Here is a 23811-nt window from a genome sequence, read left to right as displayed (position 1 = left end):
CTGTGTCTTCCTCTCTCTGCCCCTAACCCACTCGCATTCTGTCTCTGTCTCTCTCAAAAATACATAAAACATTTAAAAAGTTTATTTAAGGTCCTAGCCAATGCAACAAGATAAGAAAATAAACAAAAAGTAAAAATAAGAACAGACTCAGACAGATTTAAAATCTTGTATTTGTAATGACATAACTGCTCATAGAAAATTGTAACAGATCTAAATAAAAAAAAAGAAAACTATAACAGATCAACAAAATGATACATAAAATAAGGCAACTTAATATAGTTTCAAACTATAAAATCAATATACAAAAGTCAAGTGCATTTCTTTATACTTGCAGTAAAACTGGAAAATATAATTTTGAAAAACTGCATTTATAGCATAAAAATATAAAACAGGAATAATTTTTTTATAGCTTTAAAACTTCTACACTTAAAACATTATTGGGAAAATAGAAGCATAAAAAATAATTGAAGAAATCTAGTATGTTTATGGATTGAACACTCAATATGATTAAGATGCCAATTCTCCCTAATTTATTTTTCATTATACAAACCATCCATTTCATTATACAAGCAGATATCTTATAGAAATCCATAAGCTTTCCTTGAAATTTTTATGGAAATGAAAAGACCAGAATGAGTAAAGCAATTTTGAATAGCAAGAACATATCGGAGAACACAAATCAGACTTCAAGACTTGCTATAAAGCTATAGTTACCAAGGCAATGGGGCAGGAATAAAGATAGATAAATGGATACATGGGCTGAGTAGAGAGTCTAGAAGTAGATCAATGCTTACATAGTTAACGGATTTTCATTTCAAAGTCCTTTCCACACATATTGCTAGAACAATTGGCTACCTATATTTTTTTAAAAATCAACCCCTATTTTATGCCAAACTCAAAAATTAATATAATATGGATGATATACCTAAATATAAATGCTAAAACTATAAAGCTTCTAGAAGAAAATGTAGAGCATATATGCTTCATTGCACATAAATATTTATTTCCTTTTACAAAAGAACAAAAAATACGTTGAACCATAGATAGTAGGTTGGGTCCTTATATTCACGTGACACTACTTTCCATGTATTCTAGGCTTGGGGAAATTAGTTAAAATATTGAGGAGAGTAAGTTAAGGTGTCCTACTGATAGAGAAGAGAGATACAAATATGAAGAGTGGAAAAATGGAATAAAGCCTGTGCTATTCAATAGGAATCAGTGGTGTCAGCGGATACAGAAGTTTCAAGACAGATAAACACATAAATAAATAGGTGATAAGGGAGATTCATGCATCCATAAATAGATACATACATAGATACATTAATGGATATATTTATAGGTACACAGATACATACTAGTTATAGGCATAGGCATAGGCATAGGTATAGGTACCTTTGTGTGTAATAAAGGGAGTTAAAAGCAATGGTATTCCAATAGTAATTTGTACACCTACTGCCCAGATGTTAATTTAAAGCCAAGTTTGTAGGTGGTAATGTTATATCGCTAATACGGTAATGATACAGTAACACTAATACAATAATGATACAGTAAGCATTTAGAAGCAGTGTTTTGGCTCTTTTTTAAAATTACCTTCCCACTTGAAAATTATTTGTAATAATAAAGAGCTAATTTTTTAAGGCACAAAGATCATTCTTTTACAGGTTAGAAAGAAACCAAATAAATTCTTAAAAACATTATAAATAAGAGCTTACCTGTGCAGGGTATTTCAGGATCCCATCTTCCATTTATGCAGATTGAGTGTTTGTAGTCTGTTCTTCCTCTACATTTGTAATGCATGTTGGTATTATGATCAATCACCTCATATGAAACTAACTGTGATGATTTACACTTCTTAAGTTCATTTGTTGCTATAAAATTAAAATATTCCCTTGAAAAGACTAATCATAAAAATCAAAACAACTACTACATAAAAAATAGCTATAGAATCAGTAGTCTAACATATGCTCATAAATTCCACCAAGTCATCCTGATCATATTGCATGAGATGGGCTTATCATAAAGACAAGAAATAACAAGTGTTGGTGAGGATATGGAGAAAAGGGAACCCTTGTACATTGTTGCTGGGAATGTAAATTGGTGCAGCCACTTCGGGAAACGGTACGGAGGTTCCTCAAAAAATTAAAAATAGAACTACCATATGATCTAGCAATTCCACTTCTAAGTATTTATCTGGAAAAAAAATGAAAACACTAACTTGAAAAGATGTATGCACCCCATATTTATTGTAGCATTATTTACAACAGCCAAGATATGGAAGCCATCTAAATGTCCACTGACACATGAATAGATAAGGAAGATGTGGTATATAAATACAAGGGAATATTTATTCAGCCATAAGAAACAATAAAATCTTGCCATTTGCAACAACATGGACAGACCTTAGGGCATTATGATAAGGAAAAGAAGTCAGACAGACAAATACCATATTATTTACTTATATTTGGAATCTAAAAAAACAAGTTGAAAGCTCATGGATACAAAGAACAAATTGGTAATTGTCAGAAGCGGGGTGGGGTCGGGTCAAATGGGCGAAGAGAGTCAAAAGATACAAACTTCCAGTTACAAAATAAATAAGTCGTGGGGATGTAATGAACAGCATAGTGACTATAATTAATAATACTGTGCTGTATGTTTATAAGTTGCTAAGAAGTAGATCTTGAAAGTTCTCATCACAAGAAAAAACAATCTATAACTATGTATGGTGATAGATGATAGACTTAGTGTGATCATTTCACAACGTATACAAATATCAAATCATTATGTTGTATACCTAAAATGAACATAATGCTGTATGTCAATTATAAATGTATATATGTACATATAAAAATTAAAACACCCCTTAAAAAAGAAATTGGTTGTTTAAAGTCACGGACTGTTTTCTGTATATGCTCTTAGAGTCTTTGAGAAGCTATTCTTTTTTACACCTAGTCATCCTATAATCCAATAATATTATAATGCCATAATAATAAATTTTTGCTAGATTCAATATGTTACGTATGGACTATAGAAGCTTTTTATATAGTTATACATTTCAATAATTCAATAAAAATGGGAGTCCTTTTCGAAGTTGATAAAATCTCTTCATAGGCCTTTGCTAGGATTTGCTAATGGTTTAAAATACAGAGTCAGGTGAGGATGAATAGAGCAAACTCAAATGAATTGGCCGAAGAAAAGATTTTGCAATGCAACCTTAAGAAAAAATAAATAAAAAGGAGTCTAATTCAAAACAAACTAGAGGCTCCAGGCTTCGTCCTATTTTTAGAACTGGTCCAGAGTGTTGAGGGAGAGAAAACAAGGTATGTCTTCAAGGGATGGTAACTGAAGGAAGATCTGTAATCAAGAGGAGCGGTGGTGGTTGTTGTCATGCCCAATTTTTGAAAGGATTTCTTTGTTCATGAGGAGAAAATAAACATATGGCGAAAAGTGAAAGGAAGAGTGGAGGTACGAAGTAAAAACACTGAGAGGGGAAAACTGGAGTAAAACCTAACGTAGCTGAAAAGGTGACATTAAATGTAATACAGGTAGAGGATTAATGTTAAGAAGGAAAACTCTGAGACCAGAGGAGAGTAATCACTGAAGCAGATATTTTGGTGTTAAGTTATAATGAAAAGATGAGAGTTTTCATGCCTGGTATTACCTTCGGTTTTTTCCAGCATATGACAGAAATGAGGGGAGATCATTTGTGGGGATAGGATAGCATTATAATGAGGTTTGGTCTTGGGGGACTGACAATACCTTTGACAGGAATGTGTTTAGAAATAAGCAACAAAATTTATTGATCTATTTAACAAACTCCTACTGAATGCCTCCTCTATGTCAGCCAGTCTTCTGAGGATTGGGAACAAGTCAGTGACGTATGAATCCCTGTTTCCTTGGAGATTGAATCCCAACTGTATCTTCTCTTGGGATTAATTAATGCCCAGAAATTGGATGAATAAATGAAACTGGACATCCTGGTCTCTCTTTGAATGTAGAACCCAGAAAAACTCTTGGAAAGAACTCATTCAAAGGGAAAAGTGAAAGAAGGCCCCCAAGGTTCTCCAAGTTAGTCCTCAAAGGGCAGGATGATTCACTTACAGAATCAGAATTTTTTTCTTGGCCCAATCTCACCTGCCTCCTATGACTGAGTTATACTACTGACCGCCCACCCTCCAGCACGTGAACTTCTTTTCGCTGCATTTGAAACTGGCTGAGGAATCATCTTTTGTTAGAAAATTTGATAGAGGCAAGATTCCTATGGGAGTGTAGCTAGTGGTATTTTGTCAACTTTATTTCCTTGTTTTCCAGGGCCTGAAAGAAAGAGTGCCCTATAAAAACAAAAATGGTATTTATGCAAAGATAGTTATATTTTCCTGGTAATTAGTACTCATGTTTTAATCATATATACACCTGCAAGTAAAATTTAGCTTCACACTTATAAACAATGTCAATATCAGGGACAGGGAGCGTCATAAAATTCAATTGCTAGTTTATATTTTTCCTCTGTTGGTACATATTGAACTGTAACAACAAATGTTTGAATATAATTTAAGACCTGATGTGTTTCACAAATATCTCTAAATTTCAAAAATATTGTCGCAGATATAATTTTTACAATAAAAATGTTACGTTTTACTGAATGGCAATGCAAGAAATACTATTCTCACCAACACACTGAGGAAGTGGGGTCCACCGTCCACTGTCACATGTAATTGATCTGGGTCCAATCAATGTACATGTTTCTCTGCAACTGAACTCCACTCAAGCTCCATGGTGAAAGGGAGGGGCAGAAGACTCCACAACATAACCATAAGCAAGTCCAGGTACGTGACCCCATGTACTGCCCTCTGCAAAAACTTCACAAAAAATATGTTTCTCTTTAAAATATAATTTATGTGGTTATATGCAGATAACAAAAAGTGTTGATTTAATCACATTTGAGTGTTCGTGCTTTTTATACATTACCACTACATAGAGGCAAGGTTGTCCATGTTCCATCTACACACTGAATTTTATTAGAATACGTCATCAAAAATCCAGAGTTGCAAACATATTCCACCACTTTGTTAAGTTCATATTTTTCTTTGTTTGTTTCCTTAATCTCCCCACTGGGGGGTTGAGGAGGCGTACCACATGATTTTACCTGCCCTACGGTAGAAATACTGTGTAAATAATGGTTACGGTGTCTATAATTTCAAAATCCACTAGAGTGGAGAGATTTTTTTCTGTAATCAATTTATTATTTATTATATAATTTATTATAGCATTCTTAAACAATAAAAAATGGTGTTTACACCAGATTCATTTCCCAGTTCTATCACTTCTACTGAACTAACCTATTAGAAGTATAGTTAAGCCTTGCAAATATGTTCAATATACGAAGGCATAAATCTGACTAAGGATATGCAAACTGATACTTGAAAATGAGAGAACATTGTAGAGATAAACTAAAGGCCCAAATAATGAAGAAATATAGTTCGGAAGATTTAATATTGTTAAAACATTAATTTTCCCCAACGATCTATAGAGCCAATGTTATCCCAATCAAAATCACCACAGGTATTTTTGTAGAAATTGACAAACTGATTCTAATATTCACATGGAAATGCAAAGGACCTAGAATGGCTAAAAAACTGAAAAAGAAGGAAAGTTTGAAGGAATAACATGATGTGATTTCAATACTAATCATAAAACTACAGTAATTAAGAAGCTGTGGTTTGGGCATAAAGACAGAAAGACTAAAAAAGAAAACAGAATGGGGTTCAGAAATAGACCCATATGTATATGGACAATTAATTTTTGACAAACCTACAAAAGGCCATTCAGGGTAAAATGATAGTTTTTTCTACAAAATGATGTAGAATTGGACACTCACATAAATCAGAGCTTTGATTCTATCATACCTCATATTCATGTCTCACATACAAAAATTAACCAAAAATAGAGCATAGGCCTAAATGTAAACCCAGAAACTATAAATCCTTTAGAAAACAAAAGAGAAAATCTTTGTGAACTGAGATTAGTAAAATATCTTACATATGACACATAAAAAAAAGACACAAAAAAAATTTTCTGACTACCTTACAATCCTGTAAACGTAAGAAACTGTTGGAGAACAAGAGGCCGGAGGCACGGTAAGAATGTCCTGAAGGAAAGGGACGGAGCAGCAAGGAACTGAAAGCTGTTTCATTCCCAGGACGCCGGAAGGACGCCGGGACTGCTCCTTCTCTCCAGAAGGACATCGTACGGGCGCCAGGCCTGGGAAAAGAATGTTTCGTCCGGCGCCAGATGTACTCATGACCCGGTATGGAATACACTGCAGGTGGATGGCCTGTCCAGATGTCAAATACCGTGTTGTATGTGCTTGCTGCTGTCAGACAGTTTGCAAAAATGAAAGAGGCTTGAGCCAGGGGACCGATGCTTGCACTCCGGGAGAGTCTCAGCCCCTGCTTTGTAGTTCTCTCGTCACCGCACCTTTAGGACCTGTCTCTCTATGAGAAACTTCAAGGGTGAATTAGAAACCTTGGTACACACCCTGAATTCAGTTTTGAAAGTATAGCTCAGACAGGAAAGAGTAGCAAAAGAAATCTGTTCAATAATCTAGATATTCTAAAGAGGTATTCAAACCAATTAGTAAATATGACTGTACAATTATATTAATATTCATATTACATACAAAAAATTTATCAAAACTTTCTAAAAAAAAACATCATTTGAGATGAGCGCTTGATCAGTATTATTAACTTTGATTGAGCCATATATGTGACTGAACTGACCAAAAGTTTAGATACAATCAGTGAAATGAGTTAAGGCCCATGCTATTAAAAATGTCCAGTATTAATAGTGGAATTGTAGGCAAAAGGAAAAGTAACAAAAGTCCCTTCAGAGTCAGACATCATAAAAACATCTATTCATATTTCCACTGCATATTTCAATGAACAATTGGAGATTAATTTCTTAAATAAGAAGTCTAAAGTATCTACTACCCAACACATGTCCTTCACAGGGTCTATCTCTGGCTTAATTCATTAGATTGTAGACACAATGGAAGCCAAAAGAAAATTAAGAGAGGAAAACCTTGATATCCAAAATTCAATTGTTTCAGCAATTGTAGGATAAATATTCACCTTTACATGTTGGAAGATCAGGGGACCATCCAAAATGGGAACACTGAACTGAATCTGGTCCAACTCTTGTAAGTTTTTGTCTGCAGGAAAATTGCAACACATCTCCAACTTTATATTTGTCTTTTTTTGGCTTAGGAATTAAGTATTTTTCTATTTGGAAAATTTTTCTATTTTCTATTTGGAATTGAGCATTCTCTTTCTATTAAAAAAAGGTAAAATAATTTAATGAGAATATATAATTAATCATTGCCAAAGTAAATTTTACATGTCTCATGTAATAATGAGGTGCAATGTATTATATTTACAGAGGGACTTCAGATAAATTCTCTTCCTTGAAAACTTACATATTAGGTTTTATATACCTTCTAAAGCCATACAGGACTCTTTGAGAAATATTAAGGTGTTGAACAGCAATAGATATATCCTGAAAATTTATTTGTAAAATCACTTTACCTATACTGGATCTGATTTTATCACTGACATTTACAAAATTTAATGTTATATTTTTTATACTCTCAAAACAGAAAAGTATTCTCTCATTAAAAACTCAAAAAAAATAATGCTACAATTTTTAAATTGCACACTTAAATAAGAATTGGTATTTTTGCTTAATATAATTGGGGACCTGGAATGCTAAAGAGAAGCATTTCTAATGTATTTCAGTTAGAGGAACATTTAAAAAGCTTAATTGATACTTTATAAGTGAAGAAATCAAAGTGAAACATGAAACAAAATGAAGAAAGATGTTCAAGGCCATAGAGTTATATTCTAGGTGTCATGAATAGTTATGTAATATACAACCAACTATTATTATTACATTATATTATATTAACTTATGATATATATGTTATATATAAACTTATAATTATATTAACTGTTAATAAATTGTTGGTTGTTCTGATTCAAATTAGGAGTGTGTAAAATTATCTCTTAAAATTTGTAAAATTTGTGACATTGCTAAGTAGTATCAAAAACTGCATTTTTCTTATTGAGAATCCTCCTATATTGCTAATTAATTTATAAAAATAAAAACTGGAATTTAAAAATTTGAATCATACGCTAAAGAAAATTCATACTATCTAGAAGTATTAACACATAATCATAAAATTAGATGTAAGAGAACTATTTTTAAAGTAATGCCACTAGGGGCGCCTGGGTGACTCAGTCAGGTAAGCTTTCTTCTTGGTTTCCACTCAGGTCAGGATCCCACAGTTCATGAGTTTCAGCCACACATCAGACTCCACGCTGACAGCAAGGAGCCTGCATGGGATTCTTTCTCTCTCCTCCTCTCTCTGTCCCTCCCTCTGCCTCTCAAAATAAATAATAAGCTTTTTTAAAAAAGTAATGCCACAAAAATAACTCCACAAATTTGCTTTTGTTTTAATCTTGGGTTTTATAGATTAGTTGAGGTCACACCTGATGAGAACTATAGGAATTCCTCTCCTAAAATTCTATTCCAGTCTTCTATGTAGCAATTCTTTTTTTTCTACGTATCTTTGTTTATATACCTTGTGCTCATTTTATATATTCTCTACCTTTTTTTTTTAATTTTTTTTTCAACTTTTTTTAAATTTATTTTTGTGACAGAGAGAGACAGAGCATGAACGGGGGAGGGGCAGAGAGAGAGGGAGACACAGAATCGGAAACAGGCTCCAGGCTCCGAGCCATCAGCCCAGAGCCTGACGCGGGGCTCGAACTCACGGACCGTGAGATCCTGACCTGGCTGAAGTCGGACGCTCAACCGACTGCGCCACCCAGGCGCCCCTATTCTCTACCTTTAAACACATCATGAAAAATTCTGCCTTAACACCAAAAAAATAATAATAATAAATCTTGGCTATTGGCTACTTTCCAATTGTTATATTTATATAAAGCTAATGACTTTTAAATTGTGATTTAAAGAAGAATTTGAATAGGCATATCTTGAATTAGAGATATTTATCTTTATCCAAAAGTTAAAATCCTAAATCCAGGCACTGATACTTGGAAATGCTAGCATTAATTTTTTAAAGTGTACATTTATTTAATATTGCTGGAAATACTGTTTAGCTTAAGTGGTTTATGACAACCATAATTCTTTGGAAACCTCCCCCCAAAGGGGAGAATGCCCAGGACATTTGAAATAAACTCAATATCATTCAATTTTTGTGCAATTTTCTGCTACATGGTCGAGGAAAGTTATTTGAAAAGAACACTGAACTGTCATTTGTTCATTCAACTTTTGGAGGCCTTATCATGCTGGTGAATTCCTACCAATGAGTTCATAGGGTCATAAGTTTTATAAAATTTGCAATAAAAGCCTTATTGGCCACATCTGTTTCTACCACTGTCCTTGTCACCCCAACTTCTACTCCGTCCCATTTTCCTGACATGTGGTGACATTGGAAAGATTATGGGAATTATATATTTAAGATTTTGAATTCTTTTTTAAAGAAGGCCCCTCAAAATTGTAAAAGCTTCTGATTTTTTAAAACCTGTATCTGTCTCTAATCCCAGAAAAGAAATTCATGATCATCTTAAAAGTCTCCCCTTCTACTTAGAATAAAACCCAAACTCTTTATGATCCATTTCTTGCCTACATTTCCAATATAACTTCCATGTCTCTCCCCCTGTCAATCCAGATGCCAGGCTTTATGATCTTTCGATTTCTTTAAATAGCTCAAGTTCCCTGCTGTTCAGCTGTTGCACAGACCCCCATCTCTATCCTGAAGGGTTTTCAACCTTCCTTTGTGTATATGCCGTCCTATATAAAATTGAGCCCTCCGTCCCCACCGTCTCATTTTCTAAGCTCTTGGATTCTTTTGTTTCTTTGTACAAGGTTACATATAAAATATACTTAAAATGTGTTTTTATCATCCGGTCCATTATTGGGCTTAATTCATTGTTTGTTGGTTTGTTTTCACACTGGGTTGAAAGTTCCCAAAAGGCAGACCCTTGTTTTTCTCCTAGCCTATATCAAGCTCATAAATGGGTGTTTGTCAACAGCCCGAATTAATCAACTTTCACTGGGACCAACACACTACTCAGCAAGTCTACCTCGTCTCAATAACAAACTCACTGCGTGCTCCTTTCTTGAAGTCTCTATTTTAAACCATTTCCCACACTTCTAAGTGTTCCTTCTCCTCCTTGTCCCGTGCACAACTCCAACTCTGGTGACTTTGTCTTGTATCTCAAAGGAAAATAGAAACCATCAGCTCCCACTTCGTTCCAGCATGAAATTGACACATCCGTTTTCCTTCCTTCCTCCTGTTCAAAACTGGAAGTGGCTCTGTCGCCACAGAAGCCTCGTACTTTCACGGAGCTCTGGTTTCCTTTCCTTCCCACCTCCACAGGGAACCGCCCACCTCACGTCCTCGGTCTCTGTTATAGCCTATTCCGCATTCACTTGGCTCTGATGTCCTCCGTCTTTAGAAAAGACTCCCTTTGGTGTATGATTTCCCCTAGCAATACTCTGAACTTTCTATTCACATGCTCACATAAACTTCTTGAAAGATTTATGACCACATACTGTTCTGAAGTTCTCACTGATGATTTCTCTTCGGTACACTCTATGTAGGTTCTATGCCCTGCGTTCCTTAACTGGCTCAGCCAGTTAAATGTCCAACTCTTGGTTTCAGCTCAGGTCATGATCTCATGGTTCATGAGTTCGAGCCCCACATTGGGCTCTGCAATGATGGTGTAAAGCCTGCTTGGGATTCTCTCTCTCCCCCTCTCTCTCTCTGCCTTTCCACCACTGGTGCTCTCTCTCTCAAAATAAACAAACTTTAAAAAATTACTTTAAATATTTTCAAATCAAATTATATCATTCCTTAAAAACTATTTTATGGCTTTTTTAGTAGTGATTAAATTAATCTAAATGCTGACATGCCCTAATATAACCTAAATAATCTTTCCTTTGCCTCCTATTTAGCTTCAGCTTATAAAACTCCCACATCTTGACTAGAACCCACTTACCGGAATATTTCCCCAAACACTATTCTGTTGTCAAAGTTTTGCACAGTCTACATCCATTCATCTCCCCACGTAATCAAGCTCTTCTTCTTATTCTGGACAGCTGATTGGTAAACACAAGAGAAATTCATGTAAGAGTCCACAGAACTTGTCAAAGTCAGAAAACAGATTTTCTCAAGACCAGCAGAAATTAATTCTCAAGGTGAGAGGTACAAAGCAGAAACTCAAGACCAAGATGGGTGCAGAATTTGTAAGAAACTAAAATTTTACTGAAGAGAGCTAAATTTAAAATAATTTAAAAGCTCCCGTTTAGTAAAACAAAAATAATTATACTTTAACCACAAATCTGTGATGTATCTGGCCCATAGGAAATATTAATACAGTGTGTTAAAATTAGAGTATTCTCTTTGGGCTTCAGAACACCTTCTCTTCCCAGTTTACATTAAATCAGAAGAATTTGCCTTGACTTTTGTTCCTTAAGAATATCTCCAGGGGTGCCTGGGTGGTTCAGTCGGTTAAGTGGCCAACTTCGGCTCAGGTCATGATTTCACGGTCCATGAGTTCGAGCCCCGCGTCGGGCTCTGTGCTGACAGCTCAGAGCCTGGAGCCTGTTTCAGATTCTGTGTCTCCCTCTCTCTGACCCTCCCCCGTTCATGCTCTGTCTCTCTCTGTCTCAAAAATAAATGAATGTTAAAAAAAAAAAAAAAAAGAATATCTCCAGATCATTCAAAATTCTGTAAAAAGGAACACAGAGATAGGGGCACCAGGGTGGTACCAGTTGGTTGAGTGTCCGACTCTTGATTTCAGCTCAGGTCATGATCTCAGGGTTGTGGGATCGAGCCCCGCGTCAGGTTCCACACTGAGCATGGAGCCTGCTTAACATTCTCTTTCTCTCTCTCTCTTTCTCTATCCCCTCTGCTCCTCTCCCCCATTCGTGCTCTTTCTCTCTTTCAAAAAAAAAAAAAAAAAAAAAAGAACACATACAGGTTTTTTTTAACTCATTTTTCCTTTTACAAACTTTATGTTGAGGTAACTGATAACTGCTCTTGAAGACAAAAAGGTTTTTTTTTAATATGAAATTTATTGTCAAATTGGTTTCCATACAACACCCAGTGCTCATCCCAACAGGTGCCCTCCTTAATGCCCCTCACCCACCCTCCCCTCCCTCCCACCCCCCATCAGCCCTCAGTTTATACTCAGTTTTTTAAGAGTCTCTCATGGTTCGGCTCCCTCCCTCTCTAACCTTTTTTTTTTTCCTTCCCCTCCCCCATGGTGTTCTGTTAAGTTTCTCAGGATCCACATAAGAGTGAAAACATATGGTATCTGTCTTCCTCTGCATTTTTTTAACTGAAGTATAGTTGACAATGTTATATTAGTTTCAGATGCACAACATAGTCGTTCAACAATTACAGACTTTTTTATCCTAAAAAAAAGAGAGAATACCTGAAATGAAAGTACTTACCATAACATGTAGGTGTATCAGACCAGCCATTGTTACCACATACTATGGAACCGTGTTGCCTCCAAGTCTGCTTTCATATCCATCATAGCACTCAAATTCTAACTCGTCATTGAGCTTAAACGACTTGCCACCACTTTTGAGTCTGGCATTCTCAAATCCTGGCATATCACAACATGCTAGTTCATAACAGAATTGAAGATTTTATTGATAATGTTAATTAATGAACAACCTAACTTAATAATCCCATCCCTAGAACAAAAAGCTTTATCAATTAATATGTGCTAATGAATTAAACACTAAGTAAAAGTAATCCAAAAAGATCGGTGATGAACTGCCTTAAAATAATTACCAAAAGTGAAAACAGTGTTACTACAAAGCTTTTTCTCATCACTAAAACGCTGTGAAAATTTTAGGAACATTTTTCTCAATTCAATTATATTTATGTATTCATAGCATGCTGGTAATAAAAGAGGCCATTACAGCATATAGTATTTTTTTCTAGGACACCAGAATAGCATCTTAAGAATTAAGCTGCCAAACTTCTTAGCAGTTGCAATACATATACCAGAGAAAAATGGATAATTAAATAAAAAGATTGATGTATTTGTATTATGTAAGACATTTTCCCTTCCATAATAAGAAATCTTGTAATGGAAAATTGATTACAATGAAATCAAACCTCTCTCCTAATACCTACATAAAGTTCAAATTTGAGTTCTGGAAGGAGGCAGCAGAGTTGTCAAGATCAGAAACATGTTTATTTGTTAAAACTTAAATGTTTCTTGAAAGAAATACCTATGTGCAATTGTTGCTTGCCTTTTTGCTTTTTCTAGTCTATAAATGTTGTTGAAAATGCATGGAAAAAAAGAGCAGTTACCTGAGCAATCTGTACTTCAGAAAGCTTAACAAAGGATCAGGAAGATGAACTATGGAAGGATAGGATTATTTTGCAGGTGGAATGAAACTGTCCTATGGTTATCTCCAGGGATAGCTAGGATTCTAGTGCTAACCCTTTGGCCAAGATAAGCATGTGGTACCCAGTGATTTATAATGTGTGGTTTAAGTATGAAACCCCTGGAGACACACTGTACAAGCTTGTCTAAATTTTGTAGGAATATATAGATTTATGGTTTATACCTGGTTTAATCAGTTACAGAGACTAGTTTAAGTAAGTAAGCATAATGTTATGAGACCTCTTTGTAAATTTGTGTACTAGCCTACCTGAAAACAAGATACCTTACATGCATCTTGGTGATTTGGAACCCAAAGATGAAAAACATCCGGAAAAAATGGTACGGAATGGCTGTGCTTGTAAGTGTTCAAACTTCTCTACAATTGCCTTTGTTTCTCTCTCCTGTTGTACTACAGTCTTTAACCTTTACAAACCCTAATGTAAATCTATGCTGTGGAGTCCTGCTAATCTTCTTAATCATCAAATACTGTATAATTGATGTAATAACCTATAGAACCTACAAAATATTACCAAACTAATAGTAAATTAAGGAAGATAATACTAAATGGTCAATACATTAAATGAAATTGTATTTTGATACAATAGTAATGGGAAGTGGGAAATCAAAACTTTATAATTTGTAATAGTATTAAAAGAAAAAAAAAAAACCTGTGCCACAAAAGGAAGGATTTAACAAAACACGTGCATGACTTGTATTCAGAAATTATATAACCTCCCTGAGAAAACTTGAAGGAGGCCTAAATAATTGGAGCGATAAACCAAGATCTTAAATTGGAGGAAAAAATATTTTTACAATCAACTATCCCCAGAATAATATACAAATTCCACTCAATTCCAATGAAAATCCTAGTAGACTTTCCGTAGAAATTAACAAGGTAATACCAAAACTCAAAGAAAATGGAAAACAGCTAAAAAAAAAGCCAGAAAAAAAACATTAAAAATTAATGTATGAATTGTCTACTGCAACTACAAAGAAAATCCACATACTTACATCAGGTTTAAACAGTACTAATTTATTTCTTAAATTTTTGTCGGTTCAAAATGTGACAGGTGGATCACTGGACTAAATCAAGGTGTTGCAGAGCTGTGTTCCTCTCTTGGGGCTCCAAGGGAGAATCAGTTTCCTTGTCTTTTCCAGCTTCTAGAGGCTTCCTGAATTGATTGGTTCATGGTCTCTTTCTCCATCTTCAAAGCCAGCAACTGTCTCTCTCTGATCCTTCTTACCTCATCTTGTTTCTCTATCTTTCTCCATCTCTGCCTCTCTCAATCCCACCCTTCTTTCCATATGGTATTACGTTGAGCCCATTTAGAAAATCAAGAATAAAGTTTCCATTGCAAGACCTTTAACATTAGTAATATCTAAAAAGTTCCTTTCTCTAAGTAAGGTACCATAATCACAGGTACCAGGGATCAGACATGGGCATCATTGGGGAGGCCATTATTCTACCCCCCAAAATTAAGAACAGATGGGAGGACTCACACTACAGTAATCAAGGGAAGGCATAATGATATGAGGAGAAATATATAAATTTGTGGGAAATGATAAAAAGTCCAGAAATAGACACACATGTGCACGTGCGCGCATGCACACGCGTGCACACACACACACACACACACACACACTTACCTATATTCAGTGGATATTTGACAAAACTGACAAGTTATTCAGGAAGTAAAAGGATATCATTTCCAGCAAATTGTGCTAAACAACTGAAAATCCATATGAGGAAAAAAGATGAACTCTATTGCATACACAAAATAGCTAGAAATCAATCATAGACATGAATGTAAAAGTATATATGTAAACTTTGGAGAGAAAAAAAGTATGACAAATCTTTGCAACTTTGAAGTTGGAAAAAATGTCCTATATAGAGCACAAAATAAATAATAAAAAATTGACCAATTTGGACTTCATCAAAAGTTAAGGTATATGTTCCTGGAAATAAACTGTTAGAAACTTAAAAGATAAGACACAAATGGGAGAAAATATTTGCAAATCATATACTTGATAAAGGAATTGTTTTCCAAATATCAAACTACCTACTTAAATTTGGGAAAAATTCAATTTCACAGAAGGAGACCTAATAATGGCCAATAAGCAGATGAAAAGGTGTTCACTATCATTAGTCAAACAGCAACGTAAAATTAAAGCAAAATGACATCCCACAATATGCACAACATAATGGTTAAAATTTTGAACCTGATGATCCTGTTTGTTAATAAAGATGAGAATCAACCGGAATTCTCAAACATTGCTGGTGGGGATGCAAAATGCCAGTTAACTTGAAATTCAGTAAGGCAGATTCTTACAGATGTAATCATGCACATAACCCAGCAATTCCCTTTTGGATATTTATGCCACAAATAGTAGATATATGCACATTCAAAGACTAAATTCAAATGTTCATAAATAGCTCAATCATAATTGCCAAAACCTGGAAACACTCCAAAAATCCATCAATATTGGAATGGATAAACACATTTTATATCCATATAATGCTACACAACTCTATTATGAAAACAAATGAGCTACTGATGCAAGAAACCACACAGAAGAATGTCACAGACATTATGCTAAAATAAAGCAGCCAGATAGGAGAATCCATTTCTATAAAGCCATTGATATGCAACTGTGGAAAGGAAACGCTACTCTATAGTAACAAAAAGAATATTGGTTGCCTGGTGTGGTGTTGCTGGGGGAAGCTGAATGGCAAGAGAAGAACAGAACTGGCTCAGAAGATGAAAACTGTCTCTAGCTTGACTTGGTTTGTGATTACATAGATGTACACATTTGTCAAAGCACTGGCCTACTCACTAAGATGTATGAATTTTATGGTATATAATTCACACCTATATGGAGATGATTTTTTAAATAGACACTTTGCCAAAGAAGACATCCAGATGGCAAAAACACACGTGAAAAGATGCTCAATACCGCTCAGCATCAGGGAATTACAAATCAAAACCACATTGAGATACCAACTCACACCCATCAGAATGGCTAAAATTAACAACTCAGGAAACAACATGTTGGTGAGGATGTGGAGAAAGGGGAACCCTATTGCAATGTTGGTGGGAATGCCACTCTAGAAAACAGTTTGGAGGTTCCTCAAAAAATTAAAGATAGAACTGATCTATGACCCAGCAAGTACACTACTAGGAATTTATCCAAAGGATACAAAAATGCTGATTCGAAGGGGCACATGCACCCCAATGTTTATAGGAGCACTATCAACAATAGCCAAATTATGGAAAGAGCCCAAATGTCCACCAACTGATGAATGGATTAAGAAGATGCGGTGTGTGTGTGTGTGTATATATATATATATATATATATATATACATACATACATACAATGGAATACTACTCAGCGATGCAAAAGAATGAAGTTTTGCCACTTGCAACAATGTGTATGGAACTGGAGGGTATTATGATAGGTGAAATAAGTCAGTCAAAGACAAATATCGTATGATTTCACTCATATGTGGAATTTGAGAAAGTTAACAGATAAACACAGGAGAAGGGAAGGAAAAATAAGATAAAAACAGAGAGGGAGGCAAACCGTAAGAGATTCCTAAACAGAGGACAAACCATAAGAGACTCTTAAATACAGAGAACAAGCTGAGGGTTGATGGTGGGGATGGGCGGGGGGTTGTTATATGAGTGATGGACATTAAGGAGGGCACTTGTTGGGATGAGAACTGGGTGTTATATGGAAGGGGTGAGTCATTGGGTCCTACCCCTGAAGCCAAGATTACATTGTATGTTAACTAATTTGAGAATAAAATAATAATAATAATAAATAAATGAGCACTTGGAAACTAAACATACAGTTGTCAAAAAATTTTCAAGTGATTAAGTTACTAGGAAAAAAAACAATCTGCCTAAATAAAAAATAAAAAGTGAAAATAAATGGAATTACGAGAAAAATACTATGTTTCAAAGGAAATCAAGCTGAATAATAAGAAACTCCAGACAGAAAGAACAGAAAATACTAAGAAATAAAAACAAAACTAGTGAGACAGGGAAACTGAAGAACTCCATAAAAATCTGCTCTTTGCTCCTTTTCCTGTTTCTATTCTTGGCAGGACCTGCACCCCCACTCCGCTTTACACATACCTTGTAATGCAAACAGTATATGTCCTCCTTGTAAGAGACAAGGAATTAATGATTTCTCTAGAATAGATAACATCTAAGGAAAGACCAGGTGAGAATGACCTGATGAAGCTATCATATGCATATTCAAGACCACTGGTGCTAGATATCTCCAAGGCCCTCTGGCTGCAAGGAATAATGCCTTCCTCCCCACCCCACCCCCATCTTCCCCCATCTTTGTACTAGCCAGTTCCTGGATGCATGAGGGGACACTTCACCAGACCACCATCCTCAATAAAAACCCCTAGACCCCAAAGACGAGATTCATGCTCCTTTCCTTTCTGACTCTCCCAGATGCTGTCTGTATCTGCTCTCTCTATATCTTCAGTAAACTCTGCTTTCACCTCCTGCTGGCTTGTGTTTGATTTCCATCCTACACAAAGCCAAAGATCTTGACTGGTCCTGCAGGACCCCCTCTGGGTCACCGGACCTGGCCTGCCAGCATCAATAGCACAAGGAATGAGTGACATCAGCAAGATGGTGGATAAAATATTTCTCACAATATCCTCCCCTAACCACTAGCTGGCATCTAGTTACAGACAAAAGTGCCTTTGGGGGAGATGCGGGATCCAGGTAGGACATTGTGAAACCCCAGAGAAGTTCAAGAACAAGAGGGCTGTTTTGAGAAAACAGGTCTGCACCCAGGGGCTGACTTGCCAATTGTGGTCCTGGCTAGAAACACAGAAACAGCTGCACAATCCTAAGGACTGGGCTACAGCCCCATCTGGCTTTGACTCTGTAACCAGCACCACCTGCCAAGGGACCTGGAAGGAGTCTCACCCACCCATGTGCATAGTAATAGGCACACAGACCTCAGCCCTGGCTCTGGACCCTGAAGCAGCCTGTGAACCAGCACCAGCCCCTCTCAGTTACAGTCTAGAGGCCACTGGAGAATGCCAATTTAAACAATTACGCATAGATAAGAGAGTCTTTGTAGAAGTCCAGCAGTCCAGCAGAGAATTTCCAGTACGTGGATGCAGCAAAAGATCCAAGACTAGTTGCTTTGAAGAGGGTCAGTTTGGCTTTACAATTGATACCTCTCCCTCAGGGGTCTAGAGAGAGCTTCTTGGTGCATGATTCTTCTCCCCCCCCCTCCTCCCCGCAGGTTAAAGTGAGGGTATGTGAATGAGTCCAAGGTTTCCCAGCTGTGTGAGAGACTGCCAAGGAGGCCCATTTCTCTCTTGCTGCATCCAGAGTACTGATCCATGAGCTTTGCGGTTTGGAGCAGTGCGCAGCTGAGAGGACAGTAGCCAGTGCTTGGAATGAAATATGTCAAAGGCACCTAGTGATTTTTTTTCTATTGTTTTACTTTGAGCCAAACTATCTTTTCAAGTTTGAAGTGAATTTCTTGTAGATGGCATATAGCCGATGTTGTTTATGTGTCCACCCTGCCATTGTCAGTCTTTTAATTAAAGTATTTACACCATTGACATTTAAAGTCATTATTTTTATATTAAATGGCTACATCGGCCATTTTATTATTTGGTGTGTGTGTGTGTGTGTGTGTGTGTGTGTGTGTGTCCTGTTTCTCATTCCTATTTCCTTTTTTGTCTTCCCTGTGGATTTCTTCAACATTTTAAAATAATTTTGGTATATCTATATTGTTGACTATATCTCTTCGTATGTTTTAGCAGTAGTAATCTAAGCATTAATATATACATATAAAGCTTATCACTCCCTGGTACTGATACCTTACCACTTCACGTAAAACGTGGAAATCTTACTTCCTTTTGGCTTTCCCCACATCTTCAACTTTGCATACAACAAATATGTCTTTCTTCTATATGACTTATTGCATTAGTCATATTCAGTCAGGGAACAGAAACCAATCCATCTATTTCTACAAGTGAAAATTAAATACAGATAATTAGTTGCAAAGGTGTAGAAAGGTCTACAAGACCAAATGGGAAAACGAAGAAGCCGGGGGACATGAACAACAATAAGTATAATATCAAAAAGCAAAAGATACCATTGCTTTCAAGATGGCATCTAAAGCTTGCACCTGTTGCTTTGTTGTTGGAAAGAGTTTTATGGTTACTTCTGACTCTAGTGAAGAAGGAACAAATTAGCAGGACTTCCGAAAACGGCATTCCCTCTGGATCACCCAATTGCTACTTGAATTATATTGTACAAATACCTTGTCTCTAACTACTGTTGGGAACTGCCAGTCTGGGAGAGCCAGAATGTTCTTCCTTGTTTCTGATTTCCCACTACTACTTCTATGGGCAAAACTCATTGAAAACCGACAAACAAAGAAGAGTGGGAAATGTACTTTATGCTCTAAGTCTTAAGAATACGCAGCTTTTGGGGCGCCTGGGTGGCGCAGTCGGTTGAGCGTCCGACTTCAGCCAGGTCACGATCTCGCCGTCCGTGGGTTCGAGCCCCGCGTCAGGCTCTGGGCTGATGGCTCAGACCCTGGAGCCTGTTTCCGATTCTGTGTCTCCCTCTCTCTCTGCCCCTCCCCCGTTCATGCTCTGTCTCTCTCTGTCCCAAAAATAAATAAACGTTGAAAAAAAAAATTTTAAAAAAGAATACGCAGCTTTGTATAGAAATTTGGGTGTGGTGCTAAATGACATCAATTAAGTAACCAACACAGTCCACCACAATAACGATAATGATAGTTCCACATGACAAGATTACCTTTGCTTTCCTATAATGAAGATGACTTTGTTCTCTTCTATAAATGGGAATCAAAACTTCCAAGAGTCATCCTATTGATATTTGGTGATGTCGTTACCTTACTTTAGTCACAATCCCACAGAGGTATTCTGTATCTTAAAAGCTAAATCATTTCCTTTCACAAAGGCATAAGGTCAAGGAAGAGAAAACAGTTAAAAAATATACAAATTCACCTAGAAGAATCAAAACAGAAAGTGTAGTGCTGCAGTCCTCATTTAAGTTATTGATCATTAGGCTGTGGTTGGTATTATAAATGTTTTTCTACACCCCATGTTTCCTTCCTCTGCAGCCAGTATCTAAACTAGTCCAGATCCTCTACCTGATGGGGCTAACCAAAACTTCATTTCCAAATTGTCAGAGACCATAGCAACCTCACATTTAGTAGGTTGCGGATGTCTTCCATTAACCTTTATTGATGCACAGAGAAGTGTAAAGAAGAAGCCTCAGTGTTTTCCGCATTCAAATATAATTTCCCTGTTCTCATCACGTAGTGGTAAACAATAACCCTGTCACAATTCAACTCAATATCCCCGGCCTGTGTACATAATCCACTTCTATGCCTGTTAGTTCAGTGACTTGAGAGGCCCAAGATAACGGATTTACCATCAACTTCCAGTAAAAGGAAATATTGATCTGTCCCTAGTGAAAGCATTGTCTCTTACGTCCTGCCTTCTAAACCAGCAGAGTACCAAGTTGTAAGCTTGGAGAATGTTATTAGTGATTAAACATCTTAACAGATGCAGATAAAGTGATAATCGAATACAATTCAACACAAACTCTTGGTCAAAAAAGAAAATACAATAAAATTCTTGCAACACAAATAGAAGGAAATGTCCTTAAGCAAACAAAACAGAGCTGTTGAGATACCGTGCTGCCAATATGCTACAATCCCAATTTACTCACAACAGTGTTAACAGTTGTGATATTGTGAAATATATATTTAGTCTTTTTTTCCCATTTCTGGTACAGAGCTCCTAAAATGCTTGGAATTTCCTAAGTGATGAGTGTGATAAAAAGTGTCTTTAGTTATGCTAATGAGGTGACTTTTAGAAAACACCAAGATAGGGGCTGGTTGCCAGAGGAACCAGCCCTGATTTTAGAGAGTTGGACTGTTCAGTCCCCTGACCTTCAGAGGTTGGATCTATTGCCAACAGCCAATGACTTAAGCCTTACAAGAAATGATGAAAGGAGTTCCTCAACTTAAAACAAAGTGTCGTTCACGTTAACATGAAAACATAAAAATAAAACACACTGCTAGGTAAGTATAGTCAGATTCAAAATACTCTAAACTGTAATATGGTGGTGTGTTAACCACTTAATTCTAATGTAAAGCTGAAGGACCAAAGAAATAAAAATAGGTATACCTGCAATACTTAATGATACAGAATATAAAAAGAAATTTTGACATGAAAAACATATAATATTGGGATGAGTAAAGGGTAGAATTTTTATACACAATAGAAGCTAAATTGTCATTAGTATAAAATACAGTGTTATATCTATAAGATATTTGAAGCAGGCCTCATGGTAACCACAAAGCAAAAACCTACAGTAGATATACAAAAGATAGAGAGAAAGGATTCAAAAGATACCAAGATGAAAAATTATTAATCCACAGAAGAAAACAGTAAGAGAGGAAGAAAGGAATAAGGGAACTGCAAACCACCCCAAAACAATTAATAAGATGACATTAGTAAATCTTTACCTATAAATAATTATTTTAACTATAAATGGATTAATTTTCCAATGAAAAGGCATAGAGTGGCGTATATGTATATGCTATAGAAAAGGCAGTGGAATATACTGCCTACAGGACACCCACTTCAACTTTATCAATACACATAGAATCAAGGTGTAGGAATGGAAGAAGATATTCTATGCAAGTAAAATCCAAAAACAAGCAAGGGTATCTATACTTATATCAGATAATACAGACTTTAACTTAAAAATAGTACAAGAGGGGTGCCTGACTTCAGCTTAGGTCATGATTTCATAGTTCGTGAGTTCAAGCCCTGCATCAGGCTTTCTGCTGTCAGCACAGACCCTGCCTTGGATCCTCTGTCCCCCTCTTTCTCTGCCCCTCCCCTGCTCATTCTCTCTCTCTCTCTCCCTCTTTCTCTCTGTCTCTCTCAAAATAAATAAACTTTAAAAAAAAAAACAGTATAAGAAACAAAGCAGGTGATCATGTAATAAGAATGATTAAGAATGAGTTTGATCATCAATGATAAGAATGAGTCTTCAACTCATCAAGAAGATATATAATAGTAAATATATATGCACCCAACATTGTAGCACCTAAATACACTAAGCATTACAAATAAATCTGAAGGGAGATATAATCCATACACTAATAGCAGGGAACATCAGTATTGCATTATCAACAATGGATAGATAATCTAGATTGAAAGTCAATAAGGAAACATTGGACTTAAACTACATTTTAGACCAGATGGAATTTATAAACAAACAGGGAGCATTTTATCCAACAGAAACAGAATACACATCCTTCTCAGCTCACATGCACATTCTACAGGATAGATCACAGGATAGAATGTAAGCTATTATTTATCATAAGTATAGAAAACTGCTCATGGGCTTTCATCTGAATCTTTTTTCCTTATTTGTTTCTTGGGAAGGGGGTAAGTCTTTGATCTTCCATATATCTTTTAAATCAACTTATCAAGTTCCTTTTAATAGCCTTATTTATTTTCATTGAGAATTACCTTTAAACTTCATAATTTATAAAAAATTCATAGCTTTATAATGTTGTGCCTTCCTATTCCTGAATGTGGTATATTTCTAAATGTAATAGGTCTTTTTGAATGCTCACTAATTGTCTTCTATTGTATATGTTAGGGAAGTTTTTAGTTTTTGTGAGCTGTTTTTTGTAGATAACATGGTTATTTGAGTTCTAAGAATGTTCTTTTTACCTTTGGTGATTTGAAACGTCACAAAACAATATACATTAGCTTAAAATTTAGAATTAACTTTATTGATGATCTTTGACTTCCTTTGTGCTATTTTTTAAATAATTTAATGTTAAGATTTCTTTTTTGAGCTCTATTGAGATATAATAGATATATAACACTGTGTAAGTGTTTTTCTGAGAAATACCTTTTATATCAACAACTAATTTTTTTTTTTTGGCTTTAGAAGTGCATTGCTTTGTAGATGATATACAGACAAACAACTCCTGTAATGCTGCATTAAAATGCAGGTGATACTTCGGAATGTAACAAATATCACTTGTAAAAACTGATGCTCCAAAGTGTGCATACTGGATGAACCCACCTTGATAAAATTAAAAAGAATTAAAATAAAATACACTTTCTAGGAATATATGCAGAGGCAAGCATGGTGTATAGAGAGAAAGCAAGGAAATAATGACTAGGAAATACCGACTGGTGTTTACTCCAAGTGAAGGGGGGAGAAGGTGATTCATGAGTCACCATATAATTAACAA

The 23811-nt window shown here is 35.8% G+C and overlaps 1 long non-coding RNA gene across 2 annotated transcripts; it reads right to left on the bottom strand.

Moving 5' to 3' along the window:
- Positions 1-28: 28 nt before the first annotated feature.
- Positions 29-16451, bottom strand: LOC123382791. 2 transcript variants are annotated; one of them, XR_006591753.1, is made up of 6 exons: positions 12541-16451; positions 11082-11181; positions 6081-7207; positions 4966-5148; positions 4668-4856; positions 29-1868 (listed from the first exon to the last, which is right to left on the bottom strand). It is a non-coding gene; the product is annotated as an uncharacterized LOC123382791 (long non-coding RNA). The 2 variants fall into 2 exon arrangements; XR_006591754.1 differs by having other exon boundaries at positions 7128-7207.
- Between the last annotated feature and the right edge of the window lie 7360 nt (positions 16452-23811).

Source organism: Felis catus, chromosome F1, assembly GCF_018350175.1.
Source record: "Felis catus isolate Fca126 chromosome F1, F.catus_Fca126_mat1.0, whole genome shotgun sequence".
In the NCBI taxonomy this organism is placed as follows: Eukaryota; Metazoa; Chordata; class Mammalia; order Carnivora; family Felidae; genus Felis; species Felis catus.
This window is presented reverse-complemented; position numbering and strand designations above follow the sequence as displayed.